The 16,625-nt window shown below is 41.6% G+C and overlaps 1 protein-coding gene across 1 annotated transcript in view; it reads left to right on the top strand.

The window, feature by feature from the left end:
- Positions 1 to 8,552: 8,552 nt before the first annotated feature.
- The window catches only part of LOC101538192 (solute carrier organic anion transporter family member 1B3), a 65,638-nt gene continuing 57,565 nt past the window's right edge, over positions 8,553 to 16,625 (top strand). The window contains exon 1 of the mRNA XM_004611284.2: positions 8,553 to 8,588. The gene's annotated coding sequence lies outside the window, so the exon portion shown is untranslated. The remainder of the gene's footprint in view (positions 8,589 to 16,625) is intronic.

Genomic DNA, 16,625 nt, shown 5'->3' on the forward strand with positions numbered 1-16,625 from the left:
AAATTTAAAATAGGGTACATAACTAAGAAGAGTTGAAGGATCTCTAGGTGCTCACTGAAATCAATAATTATAATATCAGTATCATTTTGAAAGACTGGTTTTGAGTGATTTGAAATTTTAGCAAAGAGCTGAAAAATGCCACAGAATAACTGAGTGACTTAGTATTGAGAGATGATAGCAACTAGACGAGGAATAAATGAACTTCATATGAGATTGAAAATTGTGTTTCCTGAGCACAGAAGGTATCAACCCGGAGGAAGTCAAAAACAAAGTCAAATGAAAAACTTGTCCATCGGGTTCAGAGCCAAATGAGAATTAGTGAACACCATATCAAATCAGTTCATTTGATAGGAACTAATTACTAAATAATTCTAATAAATAAATATCACACAATAAATCATATTAGGTATTGGCTTTCTGATATGCCAGGTACTGTGTGAGGAATTTTACAGGCATTAGAGAATCTTTATTCTAAGTCTTGTTCTTCTCCTTTACAGATGAGGACATAGATACTCAGTATTAAAAAAAAAAAGCAACTGGGAGCATATGAGTTTCAAAGATCACCAATTGTTCAGGCTTCACAGACTATGAATTGTCTTCAGAGGGGTGATTACTATCTCTAAAATAAATACCGGGAATTTTAGTGGCTTTTGCAACACTGTAGACCTAGAGATGTTGCGTAATATTTATCTTCAAAAACTGTTGTAGATTTTTCCTCGAAGAGTCCTTTCATGCTGTCAACCATGGGAGACCCAAGCATGGGGTCATTTATATACAGTCACAGAGAAAGAGAACAGAGACATGTGCTTTGTCCTCTCTATCTAAGCACAGTGATTTACCCGATTTAGTTTAAGAAGCATCTCAATTAATTTCAATTTTTCTTTCAATCTTCCTACGTATTTATGATAAAACAAGGTAATGTGACTTGTGTGCAATGGAAAGTTGGAAGACCATTGTGTTGGAAGGCATTGTGGTATCAGGACTCTCCCACCCCTCCCTCAAATCAATAGGAATGCCATAAGAAACGAAACATGTATCCTTACATTGTTATATATGCGTGCATCTATATGCACTTCTATTTTAAGTTTATATATATTATATGACTATCATATATTCCATAGAATACTGTGTAATAGATAGTATACAAAATAATGTAATGAAATACATACTAATTGCTTTTTGTGTTTGTGAGAGGACGGGGCTCTCCCCATCTGCTGCGCCTGGGTTTGGGGGGTCAGTTCCGGACCGCTTACCCAGCCGGAGTGGCCCGGGCCATGGGGTAAGGAGAGGAAATGAGGGCCAAGCCGGTTAATTTATCAGTTGTCGTTTATTCCATTCACTCCACGCATGTGTTCCAGTCTCTCTGAGCTCCCCAATTGTCCTGTCTCCTCTCTCTCCCCCAGCACTCTTCCTTCTTAGCTCCTCGTACCTCCATCCTCTCTCTCTGGATTTTACACCCTCTTCTCTAGTCTCTCCCCTACTTGTCTCTCTCCACCTTGCCCTCTAGGCTACACACAGTCTGTAGCAAAATCAACAGAAGAAAACCCTTCCTGAGGGGCAGGCATTCGAAAAGCCCTTCCTGACTGCCAGCAGGCAAAATACCTCTTAAGGTTTTTCTCCTTTCCTTAGTCCAAACACTCATTAACGTCTTATTTACTTATTTATTTATTTATTTATTTATTTATTTATTTATTTATTTGAATCACCATGTGGAAAGTTACAAAGCTTTCAGGCTTAAGTCTCAGTTATACAATGCTCAAACACCCATCCCTTCACCAGTGCACATATTCTACCACCAAGAACCACAGTAAACCTCCCCCCAGCCCCCACCCCCCCAGCCCCACACTCCGCCTGTGTAGCTGATAAATTTCACTTTACTTTCTCTTTACTTTGATTACATTCAATATTTAAAAAAAAACTCACTATCATTATTTGGAGTTCCCCCCCCCAAGGTCGAACCTGCTGGAAAAGAAGCATTTGGTAATTTGTTTTCCATTGCTGAGAATGAAGATACATGACGTCATGTGGCCACAATAGTGGCTGAGAGATTTTGGATTTCTGTATTTTAGTATTTTAGTAACTAAGTCCAGAGAAATTTCTGCCAGAAGTTGCATCATTCCAAGCTTGTACCTCTCTGCTACTTTATATTCCACATATCAGTGCAATCTTTCTATGTCTGTCTCTTTCTTTCTGACTCATTTCACTCAACATGATATTTTCCATATTGATCCACTTATATGTAAATTTCATGACTTCATCTTTTCTAACAGCTGCATAGTATTCCATTGTGTAGATGTACCAAAGTTTCTTTAACCAGTCGTCTGTTTTTGGGCACTCCGGTTTTTACCAGATTGTGGCTATTGTAAACAGTGCTGCAATGAAAATAGAAGTGCAGATGTCATTTCTACTATACCTTTTTGCCTCTCCAGGATATATTCCCAGGAGTGGTATTGCTGGGTCAAATGGAAGCTCAATTTCTAATTTTTTGAGAATCGTCCATATTGTTTTCCAAAAGGGCTGAACCAGTCGGCATTCCCACCAGCAGTGGAGAGTCCCTTTCTCCCCACATCTGCGCCAACACTGGTTGCTTCTCATTGTTGTTTTGATCTGCATCTCTCTGATGATTAGTGATGTCGAGCATTTTCTCATGTGCCTCTCAGTCATTAGGATTTCTTCTTTGGGGAAGTTTCTGTTCATTTCATCACTCCATTTTTTGATCAGGTAGGCAGTTTCCTTCTTGTGGAGTTCAACCAGTGCCTTGTATATCCTTGATATCAACCCTTTATTGGATGGGTATTGGGTAAATATCCTTTCCTATTCTGTAGGCTGTCTTTGTACTTTGGTCCCCGTATTTTTTAAGGTGCAGAAGCTTCTTAGTTTAAGATAGTCCCATTTATTTATCTCTGTTTTCACTTGCTTGGCCAGTGGCATGTCAGCTTTGAAGATACCTTTGGCTACAATGTCGTGGAGGGTTTTGCTGACCTTGTCTTCAATGTACCTTAGGGATCCTGGTCTGATGTTGAGGTCTTTAATCCATTTTGATCTGACTTTTGTACATGGTGATAGGTGGAGATCTGAGTCCATTTTTTTGCACATGGCTATCCAGTTTTGCCAGCACAACTTGTTAAACATGCTTTCCTTGCTCCACGTGACATTTCTTGCTCCCTTATCAAAGATTAGATAATCATATATTTTGGGGGGGGGCGTGGTCAGAATATTCAACTGTGTTCCATTGGTCTGCCCCTCTGCCTTTGTTCCAGTACCATGCTGTTTTAATTACTACCACTTTGTAGTAGAGTTTGAGGTTGGAAAGGTTAATTCCTCCCATTTTCTTTTTCCCAAGAAATGATCTATCTATTCGTGGGGGCTTATTGTTCCATATGAATTTCAGGAGTGCTTGCTCCATTTCTTTGAAGAATGTCAAGGATATCCCTATAGGGATTGCATTGAATTTGTACAATGCTTTGGGGAGTATTGCCATTTTGATAATATTAATTCTTCCAATCCATAAGCAGGGGATATCTTTCCATTTCCTCGTGTCCTCTTTTATTTCCTGAAGTAGCATTTTGTAGTTTTCATTATACAAGTCCTTTACCTCCTTAGTTAAGTTGATTCCAAGGTATTGGATCAATTGAGGCACAATTGTGAACGGGATTGCTTTTATCATGTCTCTTTCTTCTCTCTCATTATTTGCCTATAGGAAAGCCGTGGACTTTCCGGTGTTGATTTTATAGCTTGCAACTTTACTATACAAGTCTATTGTTTCTAAGAGTCTCTTGGTAGAGGTTTTAGGGTTCTCTAAGTATAGTATCATATCGTCTGCAAATAGTGAGAGCTTGATTTCTTCCTTTCCTACCTGAATGCCCCTTTTCATGTCTAATCGCTATTGCAAGTACCTCCAGTACTATATTGAACAGGAGTGGAGAGAGTGGGCAGCCTTGTCTTGTCCTTGATCTCAGAGGGAAGGCTCTTAGTTTTTCCCCATTGAGGATGATGTTTGCCGTAGGCTTGTGATAAACGGCTTTGGCTATATTGAGGAAAGTCCCTTCTATACCCATTTTTGCGAGAGTTTTCATCATAAATAGGTGCTGAATCTTGTCAAATGCATTCTCTGCATCTATTGATATGATCATATGGTTCTTATCTTTTCTTTTGTTGATATGATGGATTATGTTGATTGATTTCCAAATGTTAAACCATCCTTGCATCCTCGGGATGAATCCCACTTGGTCATGGTGTATGATCTTTTTGATGAGTTGTTGAATTCTGTTTGCTAATATTTTGTTGAGAATATTTGCATCCATCTTCATCAGAAATATCGGCCTGTAGTGTTCTTTTTTTTGTGGTGTCTTTGTTTGCTTTTGGTATTAGGGAGATATGAGCCTCATAGAAACTGTTTGGGAGGGTTTCTGTTTTTTCAATTTCCTGAAAAAGCTTGGGAAGAACTGGCAATACGTCCTCTTTAAAATGTTCGGAAGAATTCGCTAGTGAACCCATCTAGACCTGGTCTTTTGTTTTGGGGAAGAATTTTGATTACAGTTTCAATTTCCTTGATATGAATAGGACTGTTCGGGTATTCCTGGTCTTCTTGGCTAAGCCTTGGAAGATTGTAGGAATCCAGGAGTTTATCCATTTCTTTTAAGTTCTCTTGTTTCGTGGCATACAGCTTTTCAAAGTAGACTCTGATAATGTTTTGAATTTCTTTGGTTTCTGTTGTGATGTCCCCCTTTTCATTTCTGATTCTGTTTATAAGGTTCTCTCTCTCTTTCTTTGTGAGTCTTGCTAATGGTTTATCAATCTTGTTTACTTTCTCGAAGAATCAGCTCTTGGTTTCATTGATCTTTCGGATTCTCTTTTGGTTTTCCATGTCGTTGATTTCTGCTCTAAGTTTTATTATCTCTTTTTTTCTGCCTGGTTTGGGCTCCTTTTGTTGGTCCTTTTCTAAAATCTTAAGCTGTGAAGTCAAGCTGTGAAGTCATATTTATGTGGGCCCTTTCTTCCTTTCTGAGGAATGCTTGCAGAGCTATACATTTTCCCCTTAACACGGCTTTAGCTGCGTCCCACAGGTTCTGGTAGCTCATTTGTTTCCAGGTACCTTTTGATTTCTTCCTTGATTTCCTTCCTTATCTACTCATTGTTCAACATCAAGTTGTTTAATTTTCAGGTGTTTGATTTGGTTTTCTGCATCTGTACATGATTAACTTCTATCTTCAGTGCATCATGGTCTGAAAAGATAGCTGATACAATGTCTATCTTCCTGATTCTGTTGAGATATGTTGTGTGGCCCAGCACATGGTCTATTCTGGAAAATGTTCCATGTGCCCTGGAAAAGAATGTGTATTCCCTTTTTGGGGGATAAAGCCCTGTATAGATCTATTAGCCCTCTCTCTTCTATTTCTTCCTTCAAAACCAGTATTTCCTTGGTGGGTTTTAATCTTCTTGATCTATCCAAGGGTAATAGGGCAGTGTTGAAGTCTCCAATTACTATGTGTTGCTCGAGATGTCCTTCTTAAGGTCTATTAGCAGTTGTTGTAGGTATTTAGCTGGTCCCTCATTGGGTGTGTACACGTTTAGGAGTATGATTTTTTCCTGCTGTACAAATCCCTTGATTAATAAAGAAATGACCTTCCCTATCCTTTCTAATCTTTTTCAACCTGAAATCTATGTTGTCCGATACTAGTTAGGCCGTCCAGCTTTTTTGAGGGAGTTGTTTGCTTGCAGGATTGTTTTCCATCCTTTGACTTTGAGTCTGTGTTTGTTCTGGTTATTCAGATGCATTTCTTGCAGGCAGCAGAATGTTGGGTTCAGTCTCTGAATCCATTTTGCCACTCTGTGTCTCTTAATTGGTGAATTTAGACCATTGACATTAAGAGAGATTATTGTTATGGGATTTTGCGCCATCTTTCTGTAAGGGTTTGTTGTGCTTGTAAGAGTTCTTCTTGTCTTACAATAGCCCCTTAAGTGCTTCTTTTCGGTTTGGTTTTGAGTCTAAGAAGTTCCTGAGCTGTTGTTTATCCACAAAATAGTGTATCCTTCCTTTGAGTTTGAATGAGAGTTTGGCTGAATAAAGTATTCTTGGTGAAGCGTTCATTTCGTTTCGTTTTTTCACTATATCCCACCACTGCCTTCAGGCTTGGAGAGTTTCCTCTGAGAGGTCTGCTGTGAATCTAAGGGGTGCTCCTTTGTATGCGATTTCCTTCTTCGACCTTGCTGCTTGCAGTATTGTGTCTCTATCCATGACGTCCATCATTCCAACTATGATATGTCTTGGGGTTATTCTGTTAGGGTCTGTTTTAGCTGGCACCCTTTGGGTGCCTTGAGTCTGGATGCCTGCATTCTCCAACTCTGGGAACTTTTCAGCAATGATTTGTTTGACTGTGCCTTTTTCGTTGAAGTTGCTTCCCTGTCCTTCTGGTACTCCAATGATTCTAATGTTGTTCCTCTTGAAATCATCCCCTAGGACTGTGAGTTGCCCTAGAGCTATTTTGAGGTCTCTTCCCATTGTTTGTTGTTGCCTGTAGGGTTCTTGCAGCTCATCTTCAAGCTCACTGATTCTTTCTTCCGCTGTAGTCATTCTATTGTTGAGGGCAGCCACAGAGTTTCATTAACATCTTAATACTAGCTATTTTTGTATGGACACAGTAGGAAATACATTGAGCTTTGTAGGGCAGCTCTCCTGGCAACATCTTGCCACAGACTCAGACTGCAGCACTCAGGACAGATTAATCATTCCTAACCCTAGCAGGGTCTGAATCTAGTTATTACTTCCTGAATCATGACACCATTTGTCCATGACCAAGCTCTTAACTTAGAGTTAAGCATTAGGCACTTTGGCCAGGCCCATCTCGAAGCCAGGGTAGCACATAACTCACCGCTTGCCCTGGGTCCGTTCAGTCCCTCACTGGGACCCTGCTTTTGGTGATGCTAGGAAGTAAGGGCAACTGAGGCTTAGGTCAAGAGAGAACAAATGCCCAGGAGGAAAATAACATGTAGAGTCAAATGACTCCGAGGTTACAAAGCATAGCATTGGCTACAGTCTTCCTGTGCCCACACAAAAGGACATGGCTCTGAGCAAACTATGCAAAGGACTCAAGGAGAAGAGAAAAACAATATTTACAAGTCAACAGAACACAAAAAAAGAAGTTACAAATAAATACAAAAGAATAGGAGCACTCTGATAAGAGTAACCCAATAAACCTAAACTATCTGAGGCTATGTTATCCTACAGGTATGAATCTAAATAATAATCTCCAGATCACATTTCCATATCTGAAGTATTCAGGTATTCTAGGGAATCAAAAATGTTTGAGTTAATGAATTGCATGCATAAAATTTTATCTCTCTCATGAATTTCCAGTAGGATTATCTCTCCTCTAGAAGGTCAAGGGAAAGAAACTGTGACCTTTCTTCAGATTTTAAAGTAAAGCATCTACTGTGCAAGTTATCCTGACTTTTGTTATTGAAAAGAAATTGACACCTATCTTTTGGTACTTCCCATTCCAGTATATATCCACATCATTTTAGAACTCTACCCAATTATCATGTTTAAAGAAATATACTTTTTCTTTTAAATCCTAAAGCAATCCATAGAAAACATAGAAAAAAATTAGGGCCACAGAGATACTACAGGGGGAAAGGTGTTTGCTTGACTTGCATGTGGTCAGCCCAGGTTTCATCCCTGGCACCACATATCAGGAGTGACACCTGAGCACAGAGATAAGTGTAAATTTTTTTTTTGCTTTTTGGGTCACACCTGGCAATGCACAGGAGTTACTCCTGGCTCTGCACTCAGGAATTACTCCTGGAAGTGCTCAGGGGACCATATGGGATGCGGGGAATCGAACCCAGGTTGACCACACGCAAGGCAAACGCCCTATCCGCTGTGCTATTGCTCCAGCCCCCAACAAAGGTAAATCTTGAACACCAGTGGGAGTGGTCCAAAAACAAAAGGGGAAAAAAATCATTAATATATTGCCTTCAATATTTTTCTACTGGAAAATCTTGACCAGTTTTATTTGTACTTGTTTGATTGATTGTTTTCAGCCATACCTCAAAACTAATGCTCTGCGCTATTCCAAGGCTGCTCCAAGTTGTGGATCAGGAGGTGGGAAGTACTGTCAGCAGATCTCAGGGTACTACGTATCCCTAATGTGTAGTATTAGGGATCAAACTCAGAGCTCCGACATACAAATAGTGAGCTATGGGACTTTGCACTGTCTCCTTTGCCCTACATTTGTATTTTTAAAGACAAAAAGTCTTGTAAAAAAAAGAAACCAAACACACACACACACACACACACACACACACACCCTTAACCTTATACAACCACCGTAATGAGCAAATATCAAAGTTATCAGGGTGGGAGGAAAGGCTTAAATTTTAAACTATAAGTAAAATACTGCAGTCAAGAACAAAATATTAGATAAGCCTGTTAATTTTTTTCTGTTTGTCTAGGACATTGACCCTATAAGGTGGTTAATCATCATTGAACTGATGAAAAAAAAAAAGGTGCTTCTGTTTAAAGAGACACTTTTAACAAGAGATAACGAAATGGACTCGTTCCTGCCGCAGTAGGAACCCAGGTCCAGGTAAGAATCTTTGGTGTTTCAGTGTTTCTTCTATATGAGAACTGCCTCCAATTTAAAGGGAAAAAAATGTTTTTATGAACATGTGACTCTTCTATATTTTATGTTCTCTGTTGTCTACAACAGATGTAGATCTCTTAAAAACTTATTAAACAGTCCTCCTGGAAATAGATGAGCCTCAGATTACATATGGCTAAAGATAAAATGCAGAAAACTAAACCTCTGTCATTTGAAACTTTGAAATCTTGTTTCTTTCTAGATAAATATATGTATAGATAACTATCTCACGATAATTCAAAAAAATTTAAAAATAAATGTATAGATAATAAATAAAACATCTGGTTTTCTGAAATGCTGCTACAAAGCAACTATTTTCATCTGCTTGATAGAATTACCATACATATTCTGTTGCTCTAGTTCCATCGTATCTGGATAATGTGGGGGTGTAGAGTTAGCTGGTCAGCATCAGAAATGGAATGTGTCTCAAAGTCACTCACACATCGCTTCTCAGCCTTTAGGCTTAAATCAGGTGTAGGATCAGTGTCACGGAAAGAGTGTCATGTTTTCTTTACCCCTGGAGTTTGACTGGGGTTAAGGAAAAGAAAGATTTTTCTAAGTAATTTTTGATAGGTTTTGTTTTTGGGGAGAGGCATGGGTATACTTCTGGGTTATTCCTGGCTCTGCACTCAGGGGTCAGTTCTGATGGACTCTAGCACACCTATGGGATACCAGGGATTGGACCCAGGACAGCCGTGTGCAAGGCAAGTGCCCAATCCACTACATTATCTCTATGGCTCTTGTTTTCTATGTAATTTTACCTCGGATTAAATAATAAAGAAAATCCACTCAGCCCTGCCTCTGGCACACCCGGAGCTCTCAAGAACAAGTTCCTCTCTTCAATTTAGGACACTATGAGAGAATCTGAGTCCAAAGGGCCAAATCTTGTGGCCCTTTCTTGCAGTTTCTCAGAAACAGCAGAAACAAGACAGAGATGCAAAGGCTAGTGGGGCTCTGCCCCCTGAGCAACCCAAATCAAACTCAGCAAAAAGAGCAGAATGGTCATGAAACATCTTGATGTCTTTGAGTCTGTCCTCTTAGCAAACCGAGTTCCTAGTGCATTCACAGACATGCTGTTAGGAATTATAAAAAAACAACAACAATATAACCCAGATGCCCGAGAACAGACAATTGGTTAAAGAAACTTTGGTACATCTACACAATGGAATACTATGCAGATGTTAAGAGAGATGAAGTCATGAAATTTACCTATAAGTGGATTGACATGGAGAGTATCATGCTAAGTGAAACGAGTCAGAAAGAGAGGGACAGACATAGAGGGACTACACTCATTTGTGGAGTATAAAATAACATAACACAAGACCAACAGACAAAGACAGTAGATAGAAGGGTCAGGAAGACTGCTCTATAGTTGGCAGCCTGCCTCATGAGTGGGCTGGGAGAGGACAGCTGGAATAGAGAAGGGATCACTAAGAAAATGATGGTTGGAGGAATCTGTCAGGATAGCAGATGTGTGCCGAAAGTAGATAAAGAACCAAACATGATGACCTCTCAGTATCTGCATTGCACACCATAATGCCCCAAAGTAGAGAGAGAATATGGGGAATATTGTCTGCCATGGATGCAGTGGAAGGATGGGAATGGTGGGGGTATACTGGGGATATTGGTGGTGGGGAATGAGCACTGGTGGAGGGATGGGTGTTTGGTCATTGTGTGATTGTAACTCAGACACAAAAGCTTATAGCTATATCTCATGGTGAATCAATAACATTTAAAAGTAAAACAAAGAATGTGCTTTTCCCATAACACCCGAGAGAGAGAGAGAGAGAGAGAGAGAGAGAGAGAGAGAGAGAGAAAGAGAATATGCTTGATACAGAGGCAGGTGGGGTAGGGGTGAGAGAGAGAGTAAAAGAGAATATGCTTGCTACAGAGGCAGGTGGGGTAGGGGTGGCGGGAAGGAATTGGGAACACAATGGTAGAAAATGTGCACTGGTCAAGGGATGGGTACTCGATCATTTGACTGAAACGTAATCACGAACGTTTGTAAGTCTGTAGCTGCACATCATGGTGATTCATTAAAAAAAGAAAAAATAAAAGATTGTGCTTTGCTGGGGCCGGAGCTATAGTACAGTGACAGTGAGTTCTTGCCTTGCATGTGGCTGACCTGGCTTGATCTCAGCACCTCATATTTTTCCCAAAGCCCTGACAGGCTCTGAGAGCAGAGCCAGGAACAAGCACTGAGCATCGCCAAGTGTGACCCCCACCATTTAAAAAAATTTTTTTTGCTTTTTGGGTCACTCCTAGCCATGCACAGGGGTTACTTCTGGCTCTGCACTGAAGAATCACCCCTGGCAGTGCTCAGGGGACCATATGGGATGCAGGGAATCGAACCCGGGTAGGCCACATTCAAGGCAAATGTCCTACCCGCTGTGCTATAGCTCCAGCCCCCCAAAACAATTTTTTTTTGCTTTTTGGGTCACATCTGGCAATGCACAGGGGTTACTTCTGGCTCTGCACTCAGGAATTACTTCTGGCAGTGCTCAAGGGACCATATGGGATGCTGGGAATTGAATCCAGGTTGGCCACGTGCAAGGCAAATGCCCTACCCACTGTGCTATCGCTCCAGCCCCCCCAAAACAATTTTTAAGAAAATAATATTTTGTTCAGTAGTTAGTAATTACCAAAGCGAGAGTGACAACTCATTCATCTTGAAATTCATTTACAAACATTATTTTTATTATTATTTTTTTTTTTTTTGCTTTTTGGGTCACACCCAGCGATGCTCAGGGGTTACTCCTGGCTCTGCACTCAGGAATTACTCCTGGCGGTGCTTGGCGGACCATATGGGATGCCGGGGATCGAACCCGGGTCGGCCGCGTGCAAGGCAAACGCCCTACCCGCTGTGCTATAGCTCCGGCCCCTACAAACATTATTAAATATAGGATTTAATGTTAAGTAGATTCCTGAAAAGGTATAAGTTGTTTTGAAGTTCATACAAAAAGTGGAATAACTGGTTTACTTAGGTATACATAGATGAGATCTTCGCTTTCTTGCAAATGTTTATATACTCTCCTAGAGCCATGGAAGATAAGAGCTCTAGAGGTAGATCCCTTTATATTTACATACTAAACATTTTGCCTTGTATATCAGTATATCCTTGTTGTATAATAAATGAAAGATAGTTGATGCTTATTATTCATGTATTCTCTCTGTGTAAATTGACCTGCTCACTGAGATTTATTTGTCACCCACATATCGGTGCTACTTTGCCCTGGCACTTCAGATGCCAGTCAGAGAGGTCACCTCCATGCTCCCTGATGAACTTGGTCCGGGGCTTCCTGGGCTTTCTTGCCTCAGCTCTCTGTTGTGAAAGTGACCTTTCCCTCTTTGATGTAGTACCTGGTGTTTTTGTACTGATACGTTTCTGATCGGGGTTCTGCTGCTCAGTGGCTCCCACCCATAGTGCTCAGGTTCCGTCCAGCACTGCTGGGGGTGCTATAGCTACGATGTACCTGGTGGGGAAAGATAATTGAGGCATACAAGTTTCTTTTAGGAAGGAATTCTGTAGAAGTGTGGCCGTGAGCTCAGTATTCACAGGCCAGCAATATAAGGCAAATAAACATGTCACTGAACAGAAGTACACATAAATCCAAGGTGTGTTTTTTTTTAAGTTTAAAGAGAGCTTAGTTTTATTTGACAAACTGCTGTTTGATATTGACACACTACCGGGAATCAAATGTCAGTACAGCCTGACCTGCAATTAAGGACCCAATCATTTTTTTGGAAAATGTCCATATATTAAGAAACTCACCTCTTCTTGGAAAAATGTTAGAACACATTGTGTGAAGTTTCTGAGCAACGCCCGAGATAACTGTCATGCACCCACCGTTAGGGCTTGCACCCTGTGTCACTGGAAATGTGCATGTATTGGTACTTCCCCATTTTGCCTACTTCCTCATGGAATCAATTATAAAAAACTAGCTTGAGAGAAGTAGAGAGCTTTTGCTGGCTTTTGCATGCTTGCTTGATCATAGCCCTGTCTTGCTCCCATTCTTCTTTCTCTCTCTCTTTCTTCCACTCGCACACCCTCTCCCGGTTATCCACGTTGACTAGTCCCGCGGGCCGGGACAACAAAAGATTCAAAGAGATAATCCTATATGATAACTCTCACAATATTTCACTACTGCAGATATCAAAAAGTACACATTCCATAACGTGCACATGGATCTAAGACTTGCTTACACCACACCTACTAGTAGTATGACACCTTACCTCAAAATAAATATTCTAGACTTAAAATTACTCAACCCAATTCCAAATTGCTCATTTTCTTACATGTTCTTCTCTTCTATACATACACGTGGAGTCCAGAAATTATAATTTTTGTATCCAAAGATTTCTAATGCCTTTTTATAGTTAAATGTAAATCATCTATTTCATTTACTTTATTTTTAAATGTCTTTAATCCCTTTTATTTTTTTAATTGTGAGATATACCCTTACCAAGATATTCATGATTAGATTTCAGTCATAGAATACTCCAATACCCATCCCTCCATCAGTGTACGTTTCTCAGCACCAGTGTAGCCAGTTTCCCTCCCACCCACCCTCAGCCCCCCACCCCCTGCCTTCCTCTATGGCAGGAACTTTTCATATCTCTCTCTCTCTCTCTCCCCTCTCTCTCTCTCCTTATGGGCATTGTGGCTTGCAATATTGATACTGAAAGTTTATCAAGGATATCACTAGGGTATATTTCAAATGGTCAGCAAAAGACCACATGAACTGTGGTATATTGGCCCTGAGTAAGATTCAATTGTTGCTAATTCAGGATTTACAGGATCTTTCTAGAATATAAAGACTTAAAATGAGAGTCAAGTATACTTATTTGACATAGTATCTACATTGAATGATTCACGCCCTATTAATAATCACACTTCTATGTTTATGCGCTCCTATAAACACATTTTAGACACATAACTACGAGTCATGTGCCTGTGAAAGAATAGGAAGACATTTTCCAAACCTCAGATAAAAATGTATTATTCCATATAAGTGAACAAACCTAAGAAATTGTTTTATTTATTTATTTTATTTTTTGGCTCTTTGGGTCACATCTGAGCAGCAATGCTCCGGAGTGACTCCTGGCTCAGGAATTTCTCCTGACGGTGCTTGGGGGACCATATGGGATGCCAGAGAGAGAACTAAGGTGGGCCACATGCCAGGCAAATGCCCTCCCCACTATACTATCACTCCTGCCTCAGAAGCTGTTTTATGTGTCTGTAAAATCAGGTGTACGCTTGCTATTTCATGCTTTTGTTCTCCCTCCAACATGTATCTCCTGCTTTTTGTCTTTTTTTCCATTCAGAGAAGTCCATGTTCTCCCTCGAGTATATATTCCTGACTCTTTCTCATCCTTCATGTCTTTGTAAGTAAATTTCATTCAATAAAAATCATCTTACTTCAATACGCCAATTAAATAAATTAAATTAAATAGGGAGTGAGGCAGAAGAGAGAAATCAATGGGCTGAGTACACATTTTGTATGTAAGAGACCCAGTTTGATCCCCAGCATTGCATAATCCCCAAAGTACTTCCCGGAAAAAAAACCCTGAATCTGCAGCCCTCCCCTAGCACTTTTGGATGTAGCCCGAACCACACCCGCCCAATTTAAATTTTAATAGAGGCTAGGAAGAAGGCAAAAAGCCAGCAGCAGATGGCCTTCCAAGCATTATCAGAAATGGCACTGGGGGACTCCACACTTCATCCTTGGCCCTACCATTGAACCCACCAGCCTGACTGACCAAGTGTCACTGGTATCAGTCCCTAGATCCCTTGAGCACTGCTTAGGAGGCCCAACATTAAATCAATAGGTGCAACATTCAATAAATTATTCAATAAATTAAGTCAAAACTCTCAAATCTCTAGGTCCTCTCTCCTTTTGACCTCAGAATTCCACCCATAGAAATTTCTGTTACAAATATAATCATCATCCCATTAATCATCGAATTTCTCGAGCAGTCTCAGTAACGTCTCTATTCGTCCTAGCCCTGAGATTTCAGAAGCCTCTGTCTACTCGGCCTTCCCAACAATGCTGCATTGGAGGCTCTTTCAGGGTCAGGAGAATGAGACCCAGCTTGTTACTGGTTTTGGCATATTAATACACCATGGGGACCTTGCAAGGCTCTCTCATGTGGGCAGGAAACTCCCGGTAGTTTGCCAGGTTCTCCCAGAGGAGAAGTGGGCTATAAGATATTGCATGGCCGCTTTGCGGCTGCGTGCTCTGGGAGCTTGCTTTTAAATCTCTGGATGTTGGCCATGGATGGGATTACACAGCACTGGGGGCAGTCCTTGGGTGTGTCCGCCTAGCTACTGGGAAATGGGAAATCTGGGTGGAGGAGTCCCAGTTCTGATCCGAGTAGCCTTGGAGGTCTCAGCCCTGGGTCCCACACACCTGGGTTCCTCTGCTGGTACCTTCATGCATGAGGCTCGTCTGAATGTGTGGAGAGGGGCCTTGAGCATGGCTGTGACTAGGTTCTGGAGGTCTTCGGCTGCTGGGAGCTCTGCTCGGGGCGGGGAGGGAAGCTGGAGCCCATCCCCTCCGAGAGGCCCCCAGGGAAGACAGCCAGGCACGCAGGCAAGAGACTCTCTGCCAATATAATCACTCATAAATAAAATAACATTAAGAACATTTTTCAAGAGCCAGAAATGTGGCTCAGTGGTAGCCACATATTTGAGATCCTGCATTCAATCTCCTTTACCAGAGAAAGAGAGAGACAGAGACAGAGAGACAGAGACAGAAACAGACAGAGACAGAGAGAGAGGAGAAGGAAGGGGTAGGGAGGGAAAAAAGAAAAGAAAAATTTCTGAGAGCCAGAGAGAAGATGGCATAGTGGTTTGGTGAATTTCTTGCATGTTCAGTTCTCAGCATCCCATGGTCCCTGAGCATCACTGGATAGAGCCCTAGAGATCTTTGAGCACTGGCAGGTGTAGCCTTGGAGACAGCCCCAGTATCCACTGTGGTCATTCAGGGAATCTCCAGTACCACATAGGCCCTGAAACTGCCAGACCAGGCCCTGTTTTCCTCTGCCCAGCTGTCTCCAGGGCCAGACGAGGAAGCAATGCGGTTCCTGTCGGGCAACAGAATCCAGCTCCACCCAGAAAGGTCCCCAGCCAGCCGCAGCCCTGCATGCACGCATGCTTTCCTGAGGCCAGCGAGCTATGTCCTGCAGGTGACTACAGGTTCGAAGAGAAACCTCTTTCTACCAAGAAATTTCGGGATGTATTGTTCTAGCAAGCCAAGTTCTTGTCCCCCAGCAGTCAAGGGTGAAAGCAGAAGACCCCATCAGACAAGAGGGCCAAATTCAACATTTGGAGTTTCTTAGGGACGCTGGGGCATGGGGCTTCCCAGGAAATGGGATAAACCTTTTCTCCTCTTCTGTTTTTTGAGCTAGGGAGAAGGGGAACCCTCTATTGGGTGGAAGGCATACAAGATGTAAAACAGAGATTGGGCCTGGATTCTAGAGGTTTCTCCTGCATCTCCTGGGCACATTCCCCTGACATTCTTCACCTGAAATTTTTCCTTGGAGCCATTCTCGTTTTAACCTCACCACACATCCTTTTATTTCTGTCCTTAGCAGAACTCTAGCTGCACAGCATGTTTCTTTAGACCTTTATTAAGATGGGTGGCTTCGACTTTATCAGAGTGAAATCTTAACCCACCTGTGTGTAATCACCAGGAAGCTAGGGAAACCCCATCTCTCTCTCTCTCTCTCTCTCTCTCTCTCTCTCTCTCTCTCTCTCTCTCTCTCTCTCTCTCTCTCTCTCTCTCTCTCTCTCTCTCTCTCTCTCTCTCTCTCTCTCCCTGCATTCAGCGGTCTCCTGTCACTCCCCCACCCAGGATGGCCAATGCCATGGGCAGATGAAGAAGAAAAATGAGCCCCTAGGCTGCTTGGTGATCAGTCGCTGTTTATTCCATTCTCCCCACATGCTTATTCGAGTCTCTCTCACTAAGCTCCCCATTCTAG

Source organism: Sorex araneus, chromosome 10 (assembly GCF_027595985.1).
Source record: "Sorex araneus isolate mSorAra2 chromosome 10, mSorAra2.pri, whole genome shotgun sequence".
NCBI classification, from domain to species: Eukaryota; Metazoa; Chordata; class Mammalia; order Eulipotyphla; family Soricidae; genus Sorex; species Sorex araneus.